The following is an 18,039-nucleotide window of genomic DNA, read 5'->3' as shown; positions in this document are numbered from 1 at the left end:
GAAGGCTCTTTTTGAACCCAGTAAACAACGGGTACTTCTTCTAGTATATATATATATATATATATATATATATATATATATATATATATATATATATATATATTTGTAGACAGGCATTATATATATATATATATATATATATATTTGTGGGCAGGCATTATATATATATATATATATATATATATATATATATATATATATATATATATATATATATATATATATAATGCTTGTCCACAAATACTTCTGTTTTATTTCTTCTCATTATGTATCCTTTTTTTTTTTTGTATTTTTTTTTATTTATTTATTTTTTTTTTTGCAGACATTTATCCTCATCTTCATATTCATGTTGTTTCATCACGTTTTGGCCAACTCATCCTTGGCCTTCTTCAGGTGGTTAACCGTGACGAGATAGAAATGTCTCCAAAGCAGGTCAGATGATTAGTTGGGCAAAACGTGGTGAGACACCAACAACTATAGAAGGCAGTAATTCCTATCCCGTCGTGGTTAATCACCTGAAGAAGGCCAGAGGGTGGGTTGGCCGAAAGTTGGTGAAACAAAAACAACTATGAACATAAGAATAACAGTCCGCAAAAAAAAATATGAAAACAAATTATGAAAGGATTCCAACAAATAAAAATAAAATAATATTGTATATAAACGTTAATTACTAAGTCACAATTTCGTTAGTTTTCGGTAGTTTAGATTTTAAGAAGAATGGTTAATAGATTGCGAAATGTATAGTTGGTTAGTTGTGCAGAATTGGGACCGGCATATTCCGTGCAAGTTATGTAAATCGCTGAAAAGTGCCGGATCAAAAACTTCGTTTTTTTTTTTTTTTTTTTTTTTCGCAAAAATGTGGGCTAAATTTTTAAAAAGTTACCAAACGAAAGTTTCGATGTTTTTTTGGACTTTTTTTTTGGTTTTGTTTTGTTTTTGTTTTTGTTTTGTTTTTGTTTTTTTGTTTTATATATATATATATATATATATATATATATATATATATATATATATATATATATGATTGCAACGTCTGACAGACGAGTGCCACTCCCTCAGACATTTAAAATCCATGAACCCAAATGCCTGAGGGAGTATCTATACAAATATGATGTTACAGAGTCTTAGCTTTGTACGCCAGCTAAGTCTCTCTCTCGGTTCAAAATGTTGAGATCTAGCAACAAGCAAGAGCAAGATAGCCAGCAACAAATTAAACTGCAGACCAGCTTAATACGGGTAATGGTCTTCCGCTTTATGGTTTTTTATAAATCAGAGATTTGCTTCTCCTAGAAATATTGCCTTCACCACGGCTTATGGGAGCCCTCTCCAATACACATATACACACACACACAAATATACACTGTGCTAGTTGGCCGTTGACCCAGAAAAAGAGTTCATTCGCCCTTTGGAAGGTCTTGTTTTTAATCCTTCAGGGAGACTAGCCGCCCTCCTCACCAAACAAGTCTTGTGGGGGAACCAGTTTAGTTGCCGGTGACCCGACCATGAGGCAGGTAGTACTGGGTTACATGGTACCAGTAGCACATGGCATGACCTGACATATATATATATACCGAAACTGATGCTTTGTACTAGCAAACAGTTAAAATATTTAAAAAAAAAAAAAATTATAATCGAAAATAGTCATCATATGGTAATTTCAACGAAAAAAGTGTACTTGTGCAGTTTACGAGCCGTGTTGAAATGATAACGTTATTATTTAAAAAGACATTTTTTAGATGGGAAGATGGGCTTCCATAAAAATTAATAAGCAAAAGATACACAGTTCTGTAGGGACTGCCAAACGATTGTGAAGATTGGACCGCATGTTTCCGTGACGTCAGATTTGTGTTAACTATACGAACTATGAAAAAGCAGAAGCGACTTAATGATTTTTTAAAACCTTTGTTTATCTTCTTCAAACTGCAATTAATAATTAATCTTTGTTATAATTCTGTTAGGTTTTAAGATTTACACAGTTTAATGATTAATAATATTATAAACATTTGTATATTAGATATGAAATACGGTTTTACTTAATGTTCTTTTGGTTACCTACGGGGTTCCATATTTTGTTCGGTAAAAAGAGACAAACAAAATATGAGGAGGGGTTTACAAAATACTGATATTTGTCCAATAATATTTTCAAATTGGTTTTAATCTGGTTTTAATTTAGCTGACAAGAGTCATGTTTATATTAAAACTTAATATTTAAAAAAAATTTAAACACAATTAATTAGAAATCTATGTTGTAACGGAACATTTTGAAATAATGGAATTTTAATCGTTTTAATCTTTTAAAAATTAATTAATGTTTACGAAGTTTCTTTTTCTTGGCAATTCAACTCATTATAGTATATATTAATTCGAAAAACCGATATTAAAAAAAAAAAACATAATAATATTAAGTTTATATCATTTTTTTTAATTGCAACTTCAAGGTAAATTTTTGTTCAATATGTGTATTTAAATTTTTTTAAAATAAATATTTTTTTATTTATTTGAACTCTTATGTTTCATAATAAATAGAAATTTCGATAGATTTAAATATATTTTGTTCGAATTTCGAAAAAAATAAATATGGTGGGGGGAACACACACTAAAAAAATATTTCCCCTTGTATATTTGACAAAAACTGCATTTTATATGTAATTTCATTCTAAAATGGATAAGTATCGAAAATTTCACGAAAATTTGACCATTAGTTGATTTTTGCTAGATTTATTAAATACGGATATGTTTTCACGTTCGGGATGTCTACTACATGGGAACGATATTTTAAAGCGCCAATTATGTAGACACGATTTTCGTCTCGCAATTTTATTATTTTCGTTCGATGAAAAAAGAATTTGAAATTATTACTGGTTTATTTTGCCCTTCTTCTTTTAAATGGTATAAAAATTATATTGATAATATTAATTTATAATAAAGTTACATCGTGTTACATATAGGGTGGGGTAATTCTGTGGTGACTTTTGGCAGTCCTTACAGTTCTGCTGCGATTTCATTTGCTAAGCGCTTTTAGCACCTTTCGGCGGTTTACGTACATGCACGGAATATGCCGACGATAATGATATCCCTATTTTGCATAAGTATCATATAGAGTTTTTATCTTCCCATTTCGGTGTTGGATTTTTCGGCAATTTCTATAGTCTTTGACAACCAAATTATGAAAAGATGAAACGCCATAGAGTTGTGTATAATTACAATAATATCAACTGCGGTCGAGTTTTATGGGTTTATTCTGTTAAGTTTTGTTTTGTTTCTTTTGTTTTTGGGGATTTTTTTGTTTTTTTGTTTTTTTGTTTGTTTGTTTTTTTTGTTGTTTTTTTTTTTTGCTTTTTTTTTACAAAGGGTTAATCACTTGAAGCGGCTTGAGGATAAAGGTTAATGTGTATATTGTAGTCATTGGGACTATAGCGTAGTGATCGTTAGTAGTGGACAGTTGGTATAATTAGATTATTTAAGTGAACGGTGTTTACGTTGAACAACAGTATTGTAGTCAGCTGGAAAGTAGACAAGCGGAACAGAGTTCCACAGGCGAGCAGTTCTAGAAAAGAAGTTGTATGCATGGAATCCATAAGGTTTAAGGTTAGGCGCTGATAAAGAGTAAGGAAAATTATTGATAGTGCTTCTGGCCAGACGAATCTTTTTTGTGAAGGATTGGCAAGGGGGGAGCATAGATTGGAGCTCGATCGAGCACTTTTGTGCTAACTTCTTTCCAATAGATGCACAGTATGATTGTTTGTATTGGAATGTACAGAAGCCGGTGATGATGAGAGTAAAGTAGGTTTTAGTTGGACAGCGGCGGATGTTCTTCAGCCCAGTCATGCATAAGTAGTAACCGGTGCATTCATCTGGATTAGGAACGCTTCACCAGTCGTTCAGCCAGTGCGCGAGAACGTATTTTCGTCCGACACGAAACTGGATTCTGAAGAAAAAATAAGAGTAAAAGAATTACATTATGATAGCAATATTTCATGAACTTGTAGCGTTAAGTAATAATCAGTTCTGACAACGAAATTCTTTTGTATGTGCGTGCATGCACATAAAGACATAAACTCACGTGGCTTTGTGGTAGATTAGACGTCGAGGTGCGATTCGCACGAATGCTAAATCGTTTTAATTGCTTACCTTCCTTCTTTCTTCTGTTCGTTTCGATACGCATTTTTCGCCATTTCATAAAACTGCCACGTTTAAACATGAAGGTATTAAATCGAAAAATTTCCAACCAATGAAAATCTTTCGAACATTCAAAAAGTAACACCTATATGCGAATGTAGTAAGCCAATGTGAACTTAGAACTTCCTATAAGACTTGGTCAAGAAAATTAGGTTAAGACAGACTCCAACAGCCGGCCAAACGAAAGGAATCTAAGAATGTCCACTCAACACCTCACATTTGTGCCATCGGGCCAGGTGGCAATGGGATAGAACTCAATAACTCATGCATCCAGACTTTGTCACTCGCACTTATATATACATACACTACAAGAACAAAGGTAAACGTACACACATACGCAATACCACGATGCCAAATACACTATGAATATATTCACTCGACTTCTTTACCTAAGCACGAGTATTACTCTGGACATTTACTAACATGAAAAGAGCTTCTCTTTTTTCTTGTATAAAAATACTTTTTATAAACCTTCGCATTGAACCATTTTCTTATTCATACAACTCAGCTGATGTATTAAGCAGCCGTTGATATGTGTGACCCATCTATAACTTTAATGTTTCAGTGTATTTCATTTTATACGTCTACGTGTTCCATCTATAATATAAATTTCACTTGTCTGTTTAAATGTATATATGTATGCATGTATGTATGTATGTATGTATGTATGTATGTATGTATGTATGCCTAAAACTTTCGACAGAGGCGACGGATTTTCACGCCATTAGTATCGTTTTGAAGCTCGAACATTTGGATGACAAATATCGAAAAACTGGCTAAAAATAGTAATTCCTTCACCTTCAACTGGGCACTTTTCTACGAGAGGGAGTCGCTTTTTTTGCTATTTTCGGAAATAACCCCCTCTTTTCGATTGACTAGCCTTAATTTAAACCTTCGCCAATTCCAGTTTGGCGATGGGCGTAACAGCAAAAACGTCACTTTTTCATTTTCTTTTCTTTCTCTGCGGTACGGGTTCGAGCCTGCCTGCCTGCCTGCCTGCCTGCCTGCCTACTACCACTTTATATATATTATATATATGAATAAAATTAAAAAAATAAAAACGCCAGTAGATTAATAATATTTTTACTGGTATTTTTATTTTCTTAATTTCATTCATCCAGAGGAAATCTCGGAGTAAAGATGAAACGTTGATGAACACATTACTCGGTTTGTTCCTTTTTATTTCTCTATTTCGTCGGAATACTATTTCTATTATTCTCATCACACACACACACACACACACACACACACACACATATATATATATATATATATATATATATATATATATATATATATATATATATATATATATGAATTTTAAAATGGATATAATCCGACGTTATAATGTGAAAAGGAAGTGAAAGATCGGAGGCTCGACGTTTCGCCCGAATATGCGGGCTTTTTCAAGAGGTGTGGTCACTGACAAAAGGGTTGATGTTTTTAGTTTTATATATACTGGGTGAGTGTATACAAATAAAACTATTATAGAAATATACAAAAAAAAGAACAAATATATATTTATTAACAAGTGTCTAGATTATTTTCGTGCAATATTATTTTAGATAAGTGGAAAGAAATGTTAACAAATCCTTTCCTTTGTTTGATAGTGTTAGTAGAGTTAGAGATAAGAGCAGATTCCAACAGACGGCGTGTTGACCTACTATGTATATGCTTTAGGAGGGTCGCATTTTCGAAATCGAAATGATAGTAATTTTCCGTTATGTGACCGAAAAGAGCATTAAGTGTATTGTTATTCTTTATGTCTCTTTTGTGTTCATATAATCTTTTAGCAAGGTTTCGCTGCGTCTCTCCTACGTATATCTTGCCACAATCAAGGCACGGTATGGTATAAATTCCGGCTTGTGTTAATGGTTTATTATTGTTAGTTTTAGATTTCCGAGTTAAATCTTTTATCGTTAGGGAGGTTTTCTGTACTATTTGAAAACCGATTTTGTTAAGGTTTTTATAAATGTTATTATTTTTATCGTTAGTGGGAACTATTAGTCTTCTATTGTGTGTTAGGTTTTCTTGGGGTGGTTTTGATCTCGGTTTTGATACATTTTTAAGGCCTGTTTTTAGCGTTAAGTAGGAAGTATTGGGGATATTGTAAGTTCTTGAATGTAGTTTCTATGTATTCAAATTCATCGTTTATTCTTTGCTACATATTCCCATAGCTCTTAGATAAAATCCAATTATAATGCCTTTTTTACGTTGACATTGTGTTGCGAGTAAAAATGTACATAATCATTCTTATTAGTTGTTTTACGATGAACTTTGATTTTTAGTTGATTATTATTAATTAATTGTATGTCTAGGAAAGATATGGAATTATTATTTTCAGTTTCGTAAGTGTAATTGATGGTAGGTTCTATTTTATTAAGTTTGTTAATGACATTATTAATATTCGACGATTTGAGGAGAAAGAGTAGAATGTCATATATGTACCTGTAATACGATGCACCCTTAGGTAATTTATATTTTAAGGGACCGCTTTCAGTAAACTCTAGAAACAGGCACGCCAGGACACCACTTAGGGGGCTACCCATTGGCAATCCAAACTTCTGTCTGTAATAGAGTCCACCAAATGTGAAATACATAATATCAATACACAGATTTATAATGTTTATTAATGTGTTAGTTGGAAAAGGTAATTCGATTTTTATTTTGTTGAGGTGTTTATGAAGTAGATTAAGGCATTTCCTAGTGGGGTTGTTCGTATATAGAGATTCTATGTCAATGCTGTTTAAAGTTTTGTTTTCATATTAAGGCGTTTTATTTCATTGAGTAGGTCGCCGGAGTTTTTAATGTGGGATTTGCTGATGGTGCCTAATAATGGAGTTAACAGTTTTGAGATTGCTCGTGCTATTTTATGTGTGGTGCTGCCAATGCCTGAGATAATTGGGCGAATTGGTGTGTTGATTAAATGAGTTTTAGGAAGTCCATATAAGGTTGGAATTATAGGGTGGTGCTCTATGTAGGCAAACCAGTTTTCATTATTGTTTATTAATTTTTTATACATTTTGTTGAACTTATCAGTTTCTTTTTTTATTGTACCGGAATTAGTTTCTTCGTATGTATCTTTATCTCGGAAGAGTTGAAATATTTTATTCTTGTACTCTGTTGTTTCCATAATTACAACACCGCCACCTTTGTCTGCAGGTGTGATAATGATTTTATCGTCGTTAGCCATATGCGATAATGCGTCTATGTGACGTTTCGGTAAGACGGTATCTATGGTTTGAGTGACAGTCGCGGATATAATGCCTTGGATAAAAACCTTTCGTGAAGTCGGTGTCTTCATGTTTGTAGTTATGGGAGATCATATTAGTTGTTTTTTTTAGGCAAGATCCCTGTTGCGAATTTCAAACCAAAGCTAAGGACTTGTTTGTTTTTGTTTTTTTTTGTTTGTTTTTTTTTATATTTGTATAATAGTTTTCTCGGGAACGCTGATCATGCAGTGATAATGGTTGAAATCGCCCTAAACTCTAGACCCAAAACTGAAGAGCCAGTGCTCAAAACAACGAGATATTATAATAAGGCTGACTGGGAAGCCATCAGGGAACTAATTAGAGATGCTCCATGGAAAAATATTTTCTCTCTCCCTGCTGAACAATGTGCAAACGAGACCACTGACTGGTTCAAAACTGCAATCGAAGCGCATGTTCCCATGCGGAAATTTTATAGTAAGCCCCACTCTCCCCAATGGTTTACGTCGACTTGTGCAACTGCCATTACTCAAAAGCAGCATGCATACCGTAGGTTTAACCGACATAAGTCCAATTCAAACAGACTGAAGTATATAGAAGCTAGAAATAACGTTAAGAAAGAAATAGCGACAGCTAAGAGAGAATTTACAGAAACCACTAAAAAGCGCATCGAAGCACAAAAACTAGGAACTCGAAACTTCTGGAAAATCTACAACAGTGTAGTAAATAATGGGCAATCAACAATTCCCCCACTAACCAACAATCACGAGGTTGTCTCCTCAGCAACCGACAAGGCTAACATGCTTGCCAGTCGGTTTGCCTCAAACTCCACACTGGACCCTTCCAACCACCCCCTACCTGACTTTCCTATGCGGACAGACGCCACACTAGACGATCTGAAAACCACCCCTGCTCAGGTGCATGCTATCATAAAAAACCTTGACACCTCAAAAGCATGTGGACCCGATCTTATCCCAGCTGTGCTATTAAAAAAGTGCTCAGCCGAAGTAGCTCCAGTTCTCTCCAAACTCTACAACAAATGTCTTAATGAATCTTGCTTTCCGGGCTGTTGGAAAACTGCTTCTGTTGTACCAGTATTCAAGAATTCTGGCGAAAGGACAGACCCATCAAATTATCGCCCCATTAGCCTCCTCCCACTTTTTGCCAAAATATTTGAGACCATAATTAACCATGCTCTAGTCCATCATCTTACAGATGCTAAACTTCTGACCGACCAACAATATGAATTTAGACAAGCCCGTTCCACAGCAGACATCCTCACTGTGATCTCTGAACGTATATACCATTCACTGGACAAAGCGGGGGAAGGCAGAGCGGTAGCTCTAGATATATCTAAGGCTTTTGACAGGGTATGGCATGAGGGTCTCCTCAGTAAAATCAGATCATACGGTATCACTGGTAGAATACTTAACATAATTAAATCCTTCTTAGATAAGAGAAAAATCCAGGTAGTCCTCGACGGTCGCACATCTAAACAATATGATATAAATGCGGGAGTGCCCCAGGGTTCTATCCTTGGACCTCTATTGTTCCTGATATTCATAAATGACTTCCCCGACAACATTGCCTCTGAGATGGGTATATATGCTGATGACACTACACTCTATGGCAGACAGGACAGGAAGACGAATGAACACATTTCTAAAGAAATGGCAGAAACACTAGAGGAAGACCTCCAATCTGTAGTGGAATGGGGACAAAAGTGGTTGGTCGCGTTCAATGCTGCCAAGACTAAACTAGTTTCATTCAATAATTACAAGAAACCCTCTCTACCACCCATAGCAATGGCCAACGACTCTTTATCTGAGAGTCCATCTTTCAAACTCCTTGGCCTAACGTTCACAGGAAACATGAGTTGGAACAATTACATTGAAGGCATTGCCAGGGCCGCTGCAAGAAAGGTAGGCTCTCTCTACCGTGCTAGAAAACTACTAACACCCGAAAGTATCCTGTACCTCTATAAGGCCACCATTCGCCCATGTATGGAGTATTGCTGCCACATCTGGGCTGGTGCATCTGCTACTAGTCTCTCGCTCCTTGACAAGGTTCAAAAGAGAGTCGCAAACCTGATAGGCCCTGAACTGGCATCTAAGCTTCAGCCTCTGTCCCATCGACGAAATGTTGCATCCCTCTGCCTCTTCTACAAGTATTTTAGTGGTGAATGCTCTGACGAACTGCAATCACTTGTGCCCCCACGACGCGAGCACCCTCGACAAACCCGACAGGCTACTAGATCCCACCCCCACACTGTAGAGATCCCTAGATGTAAAATATCTTTCTACTCCAATAGTTTCTTCCCCAGAACCGCAAGACTCTGGAATTCCATTCCAAGTCCCTGCTTCCCCAACAGTACTGACGTGCAGAAGTTCAAGTGTAACGTGAACCGACACCTTGCTGCCCAAATCCCTACATAGTACCCCAGTAGTTGTTTCCCCTGATAGTAGCCCCCTACACCAAAGTGGCAATTTGCCTTGTTTGGGGTGAAAATGTAATAAAAAAAAAAAAATACACTCCCCCAGTATATATAAAACTAAAAACATCGACCCTCTCGTCAGTGACCACACCTCTTGAAAAAGCTCGCATAATTCAGGCGAAACGTCGAGCCTCCGGTCTTCCGCTACCTTTTCACATCATATATATATATATATATATATATATATATATATATATATATATATATATATATATACATATATATATATATATATATATACTATAATAATTATTAAATATATATATATATACATATATACATACACTGCGTATCAAATTATAACGAGTTTACATTTTTTTTACTATTTAAGAAAGTGCTTGCAATACTATTCAGCTATTCCAGTCAGAAAATAAAAGTACTTAAAGCAGTATTAGCGAAACTATGGCAGAAGATATGAATATCTGTTGATTTCAGTGTGTCAAATTATTAACGAGGTTGAGAAAAAACACAATATACCTATAACTTGTTTATTGAAATAATTCTCAAACATTAAATGAACTAGGAATAATGCTTAGAACACAATAACTACATAGCAATTTCTACGTTGACATAATTAGTAAGGGATATGCGAAAAAACATTAGTCCACGGAATTAGTCAAATTTGTGATTTCGTCAACAGTTATTCCTCGCATCCCACAACTCATCTTAGCTCTTAAATTGGCGTCCACTTGTATAAAGGCGTCGCCTCATGATACTCCAAAGGTTTTCCATTGGGTTCTAATCTGGTGAATTCGCAGGCCACTCCATCTTCCATAGCCCAGAGAACCCCAGTTGTTGCAAATATTCGTTGCTTTTGTTTGCTGCATGTGAGGGAGCATTATCCTGCATAAAAATAATGGTTCTTCTGAACGTCAACCTTTGCTTCTTCAGCCATGGTTCAAACGGCTACTTCAGAAAAGCTACGTAAGCATTTCATGTCATTTTTACGCCTTCTGGGACTCTACATAGACAAACTAAAGTACCTCCGATAATCCCAGCCCAAATCATTATCCCACCACCACTTTGTTGGTGCCTTAAACGTTGATGACGATGTCGTCCACCTAGGACCCATTCCTTGCTCAAGCCATCTGGGCCATCAAGAATAACACGCACTTCATCCGTGAAAAAAAACTTTGGAAAAATCCGTTTTCATGTTGTCCTCTGCCCATTTCAATCGATCTTGTATGTGATGTTGCTTTAATGGAGGCTTTGTCACAGTTAATTATGTCTCATGTTGAAATTATTTATAATCAAATGCAATCTCAGGAAATTAGCATATATAAAGTCAATGAATACATAACAAATTTCAAAACTGCTATTTTAGAGATAAGAAACTCCAAATACTGTGGAAATCCTTCACAAACACTCAAGGCCGAAGCTAAAGAACTGTGTGACTATATATCTGTTAATATAACCGACAGATATTCTTCAACTAAACATTTAATACTTGCTAAATTGTTTAACAAGAAAAGCTTTGCTAGTTTTAAGAAAGAGCTACCTACAGAAGAGATATCCTTGACAACTGAAGCATATCCCATGATTGACAAAGAAAAGCTTGAAACTGAGCTAGAAATATTTTATAGTAGGTCAGATATCCATGAGTATTGCAAAGTAATTGATCTCCTGAAATTTATTTTGGAAAAAAATTTAAACAATGTTCTTAGTGAAATCACAAAACTCATAAAAAGTATCTTGACAATTCCCATGACTACATCAGAGGCAGAACGTTGTTTCTCAACTCTGAAAATAATAAAAACTTTTCTAAGGAGCACCATGGGTTGCGAAAGACTAAATGCATTTGCAGTGCTTTCAATTGAAAAAGAGTTCTTCAGCAGTCATTTAGAAGTTAAGGAGAAAATTATCAATCTTTTCTCACAAATTAAAACAAGAAAAATGAAGTTTACTTTCAAATGAATGTAATAAGTAAAATATTTAAAATATTTACATCTATTTAGGATTCCTTTAAGTTATTGTATTTTTATACGTGTGCATACATATAAATTATGTATATTTTTATGTTTGTTTTATTTTTACACAATATTAAAACAATAGGTATTTTTTTTAAAAACAGCACCCCCACTAATCTTAGGCACGAGCCGCCACTGATATATATATATATATATATATATATATATATATATATATATATATATATATATATATATATATATATATATATATAAATGGATTCCAGAGTTCGACAAGATACACCTGAAATGTTGTAAGAATAACATTCAATTCAGGTAATCCATAACATTTCTTTTGCTCCGTTGCTTTCTGAAAAAGTGCTTATATTTTTCAAATATTAAAGACTTCCACCATTCTGGTTATCTCAAAGAGTAAGTCTATCTTACTGTTTTTTGTATTTGCAATTAGTGTGGAAAATAAATAGATATATGAAGATATAAAATACAAACTCTGCAAGATCCTTTTTCGTTTGTCCATTTTTGTCCATACATTACATCATTTTTACATCCTGTTCTCTGCATTGCTATAGCTTTTCTTCTTATATTCTTCAACATTTATTTATTGGCAATGCTTCAAGCAAACTACTATGCCTTCTTATATATATCTCACTAAGATTTCCCTCTCTTTAACAGCGCAAGCCCCCCCCCCGTCCTTTTTGAATTTCCAACGTCTTTTTCCGTTTTTCTGAAATGAAACATTCTTTGCACGTGAAACATTTTCAAATATTTTGTACTGGTGCTTTTTGTTTCTTAATCTCATTCGTCCAGAGGAAGTCTCGAAATAAAGACGAAACGTTGATGAACACATAATACGGTTTGTTCCTTTTTATTTCTCTATTTTGTCGGAATACTATTTCCATTATTTTCATATATATATATATATATATATATATATATATTATTATTATTATTATTATTATTATTATTTGTTTACGTCCGAAATAAAAAAATATATATATATAGTCATCTACATACAGTACTGTTTCGTTGTATCAAAACTCACCAAATCGGCTAGACTAGCACCTTTCCCTAGCCGGGAATTGAACATACATCCATCGCGTTGATAGTCGGCAGTTCTACCGATCGGCGACCTCAACAAATATTCATTTAAATAAACACTCACCTATCGCTTTTACAGTACTCGAGCTTCTTGTTTATTTACAAACATACGAACGGTGAGCCTTGCTTTATATATATATATATATATATATATATGTGTGTGTGTGTGTGTGTGTGTGTGTGTGTGTGTGTGTGTATGTATATATATATATATATATATATATATATATATATATATATATATATATATATATATATATAGTTTCTTTTCTCGCTCGCTTCTCTCACACCTGTTTTTCTTCTTTTTTTTCTATTTAATTATATCGATTTGTTTTTCTGCGAAACAATTTACATTATGGAAATTCCTCATTTTTTTTTTTTTTTTAATTTCATTGTTCATTAGTTTCAACAAAAAATATTGCGGTTTTTACAAATTTGAAATTTTTGTTCACGAATTATTCTATAGTAAGATTTATACGCGATTCGGACAAATGCTAAAAAGCAAATAGATCGAATCGCTGCCGGCTTTCTTTCTATACTTCGTTGAGATTCGCTATCCCTTTTACTTCTAAAAGCAAGCTAGTTTTCACAGGAAAGTGTTTACTCAAAATATTTTCAACTAAGGAAAATCGTTTTAAACCTCAAAGGTAACAATCCTGCGTCAAATTAACCAAGCCTATAAAAATAGTGACCAGATCAATAAAATCAGATTTCTGTAGAATTTTCAAGCCGACCCCATCGAATGATTCAAGAACGTATGGTCAATAATATTTCCTTAAAAAAAAATAAATTGGAAAAATCTAAATATTCTGCAGTCACATTGAAACCAGATAAGCAGCAGTTACTAGTTTTTAATTCATCTTTGGCGATCGGGCGATCGCATTTTTATAAGGGGGATAAAAGATTATAACGTACTCACAGACGACAGTACAAACTAAAAGAATACTGGTTGGATCCCTAGAAATTTTAAGGTGTCATTCTTACGCAGAGAAATGAGATAGATAGGCTCCGCGATTGGTTGAATGGAATCATGTCTAACGTAAAAATGTGAGAAAAACATTTTCAGTGGAGTTTATAATCGACTCAATGAACATCCACTATAAATATGCAATTCCTATAGCTACCTACTATAGCTACCTACTTAGGTACCTAGAAAACGGAGTTATTAAACCTAACATGGTTATATGGACCAAGAAAGAGAAAAAAGCAACATTAGTGGAAGTACGCGTTCCCTAATGATGCAGGCTTAATCAGAGCTGAGAGGGAAAATAATAACGAACTACCAAAGTCTTCTGTATGACATGAAAAGAAACTGAAATCGTAAGTAGATATGGCTTTTCTATTAATTGTAAGAATAACTGTATCCATAAAAAAAGAATTTTAGAAACTATCTGGCAAATATATCCGGTGAACCATGTACAAGAGAGATAGATATAATTGCACTTAAACGGACGGTTAGAACTTTTGAAAGATCTTAATGTGTATGAGATAGCGGGTGAATGTCTGAAATTCGGTAGGATTCCCCATCCACAGTTAAAACACTTACCTAACGTTTCCCCATCCACAACTAAAACACTTACCTAACGTCTTCTGTTTTTTTTTGGGGGGGGGTCTATAAAAATAATTTTCAGTTATTAGGTTGGCGCGAAAATTATGTCGTTTTTTTAATATATATTTAAAACGTCAAAAAACGACATTATTTGCCAACCTAATAAATATTTTTTTTAATAAATAAAAGGAATGTCACCTTTAAGTCGACAACAACAATAACAGAATTCTATTTATGGCGTCTTATTCAATTTTGGAACAATTCATTTTCAAATAGGTGAACTCTAAATACGACACCAGAAAACACTGGGCAACATTTTTTTTTTTTACTTTTTGAATGTTGTCTAGATTTTTAAACTGATTTAGGGTATTGTTACACTGCTGAATTAGGAAATTGCATCTGTTTCTCTCCTCCATCAGGTCAGGTTTTTGTGCGAAGTTGATTTGGAAAAAATCAGATCTCATGACAAAATCAATTACATTTTTTGTGGCATTATCAGCTGAGTATTCTGTCTCGGTCCACCAGAGAGTCGTCGATGACGTTCATTTCTTTTAACACAAGCCAGTCCTTTCTTCGTGTATACTGAGCACTAATTTTGGAAGATTTTGAGGTTTTTGACCTCTAACTGGTCCCTTTTCGACATAATTACCCAGAACTATCGGACTTGAATACTTCTTGTCATTACAATAATCATTTCCAATCAACACATGACATTTTACTCCTACAAACTTCTAAATTACTTCACATATGCACATAAGTTAACAAAAGCGTCTAGTGATAGACCTTTTCAAAACGTAGCCAGACACTGGAATTGCTGTTCTGATGCTCAGAGCGCACAAAACGTGCATTAACGTGCACAAAACGTGCACAAAACGCGCACGATCCTAAGTCTACATGGCGGGATCGTTAACACGCTGACCGTTCATCGTCAGTAGTCGAGGTTGAGCTGTTCATTTCTAGGTACACTGATCAGCGGATGCGGGCTTCTCGTAGCTGCCGTTCAGGCGTCAGGTTTCAGGATAGATCCGAGAATTACCTGGATTATCTTTCAAAGATCAAAACAATAAAATATTCAATGAAAACGCGGGAGATCATTTTCTTATGAAAAAAAATAATTATTGCATAAAATAATTCAATATACAATCGTGCAAGGAAATGTTAAATTATTCAGGTTCGTCTGGACTGTCAACATATACTGTTTCTATATGCAGGATTTTCAACTTGAATTCTTTCAGACAGCTTCTAAGTAGGAGGATGAAAAAGCGATCTTCCACAGCTCTTTTAGAGATCACCAGATTTGGACTTTCGCCCAAATCTGACACGCACGATCTAACAACTATCGAGCTAGTCTCTTTTATCTGCTAAAAACAATGTGTTTTTATGAAAATCCTAATTCTGACCTCTTCTTTCTGAGATTAGCATTTTCTTCCCTGTCCTTTGGAGACCACCCTTTCTTTTTCTATTCTCTTTTCCTTCCACTTTTCTTTCTCTTTCTGAACTAATTTACTCTCTCTCTCTCTCTCTCTCTCTCTCTCTCTCTCTCTCTCTCTCTCTCTCTCTCTCTCTCTCTCTCTCTTTCTCGCTATGAAACCCCTTTTTTCTCTTTCTGTGAAATCTCTTTCGCTTTGTTCTTAAGAAATCAATATATCAAGCCTAGTGTTCAAGACACGTGGGTAATGTCACAGCAAAGATGAAAAGTCACACGCGGCCGGAGAAGGAGGAATGAACTGCTAAAATATTTAGAAAAATACGTTGTTGGAGATACCAGATATAAAGGCTTTGTTAAAAACAAAAAGCGGCTCGAGGTTTTTTCCTGACCTGTTTATTTGAATAACGACTACGTTACACACACACACACACACACACACACACACACACACACACACACAAAACACACACACACACACACATATATATATATATATATATATATATATATATATATATATATATATATGTAGTTGATATACCGTAAAACAAAACAGCCAAACTAAAATTCATGAATAAATATTTAAAGATATAAAAAACTTGAAACATAAAATCTTTTTTCCAAAATTATTGGGTTCAACATTTAAAAACTGAAAAGGGTCAATATGCCATAAAGCGAAACAACCAAACCAAACTCCATGAATACATATTTGAAAATATAACGAATCTGAAGTATAAATGTTTTTTCCCCAAAATTACTGAATTCAGCATTAAATAGTCTGAAAAGAGTTAATATGCTATAAAATAAGACAGTTTTGATTTGATTGAAGTGTGTCATTTACAAATTTATCTACTCAAAAACTATGAAGTTGTTTCGTTTATAAATCTTTTTGTTGTTTATTCAGGTAGAAATTCGAGTACCAGAAACGATTTTCGAATTAATCCTAAGCGTACTATTTCTCCCGTGCAACAGAAACTGGCGAATATATGTTGCTATTTTCTCATATCTGAACAGCAATGGTTATACATTCCAGAATAGTATTACTTTGTAAGTGAATGCAATTAGATCCGAGTGGATTTGAACACGACATAAATCGTGTGATCATCCATTACACCAATCACATCCTTCTCGGCATTCATGCCTTCAAACCACATATTATACGAAATATGAGAATTCTGGAATCGTTACATAATAACCAGCCAGTGTCTGATCAAGGGAAATAAAAAAAAAATTGTTGTACCTGCAGATCGGTAGCTTTCACTCGGCTTGCAAATTCAATATTATAGCATTTTACATACATCACCAAGTACTCCTAAGTAATCACCAATCCAATTCCTGACCAGGCTCAACGTTGTGTACATTATATATTGAAACAAAAATATAAAAAATATATATACTTACATTTTGTGGAAGCAGTTGTTCTCTTCATCATCTGACCATTATCCACACTGCAAAGGTAAAGTCCTTGGTCAGCACATTGGAACTGTTTCATAATCAATTTAGAACAACTCATTTGACTCTGGATGGATAAAGTGGCCGAATGATTATCATTCTCAGTCTTTGATAAAAGTGAAGATCGCTTGAAGGTTGCCATTACGGTGCTTTAATTCGTTGTGAGGTTCAGCTCATAAGAAATCAATCCTAGTTTATACTTTGAGCGGTTCAAGGTGCAAACTATGGAAACTGGTTCATAAAGTTCACCACTAACCCTGGTCAAGTCAAAAAATGGTTTGATAAAGAAATAAACTTACAAAGAGATAGAGGGATAAAAAAAGAGTGTGGCGAGTCGTAATGTGTGTGTGTGTGTGTGTGTGTGTGTGTGTGTGTGTGTGTGTGTGTGTGTGTGTGTGTGTGTGTGTGCGTGCGTGCGTGCGTGCATGCGCGTGCGAGTTCGAATCTCCCGACTGGTGGTAATCGTGACACCCTGTACTGGTGATTCCCAAAAGGAAAAAGGATAAAACACTTGTGTCTGTATGTATTTAAAAATTATTATAATATATATATATATATATATATATATATATATATATATATATATATATATATATATATATATATATATATATATATAACCGTAATAGCAATCTAGCAATCTAGCAATCTCACAACAACAATGCCAACTGGTGCGATATGTGTGTGTTTTTATCAAGACT

The 18,039-nt window shown here is 34.4% G+C and overlaps 1 long non-coding RNA gene across 1 annotated transcript; it reads right to left on the bottom strand.

Annotated features, from left to right (window-relative positions):
* Nucleotides 1-303: 303 nt before the first annotated feature.
* Nucleotides 304-17,815, bottom strand: LOC145246716 (uncharacterized). The gene is made up of 2 exons (XR_013863154.1): nt 17,288-17,815; nt 304-3,928 (listed from the first exon to the last, which is right to left on the bottom strand). It is a non-coding gene; the product is annotated as an uncharacterized LOC145246716 (long non-coding RNA).
* Between the last annotated feature and the right edge of the window lie 224 nt (nt 17,816-18,039).

This window comes from Euprymna scolopes, chromosome 24 (assembly GCF_053919585.1).
Source record: "Euprymna scolopes isolate OS-2025 chromosome 24, ASM5391958v1, whole genome shotgun sequence".
Lineage (NCBI taxonomy): Eukaryota > Metazoa > Mollusca > Cephalopoda > Sepiida > Sepiolidae > Euprymna > Euprymna scolopes.
The sequence above is the reverse complement of the archived record's forward strand: the minus strand, read 5'-3'. Positions and strand labels throughout refer to the sequence as shown.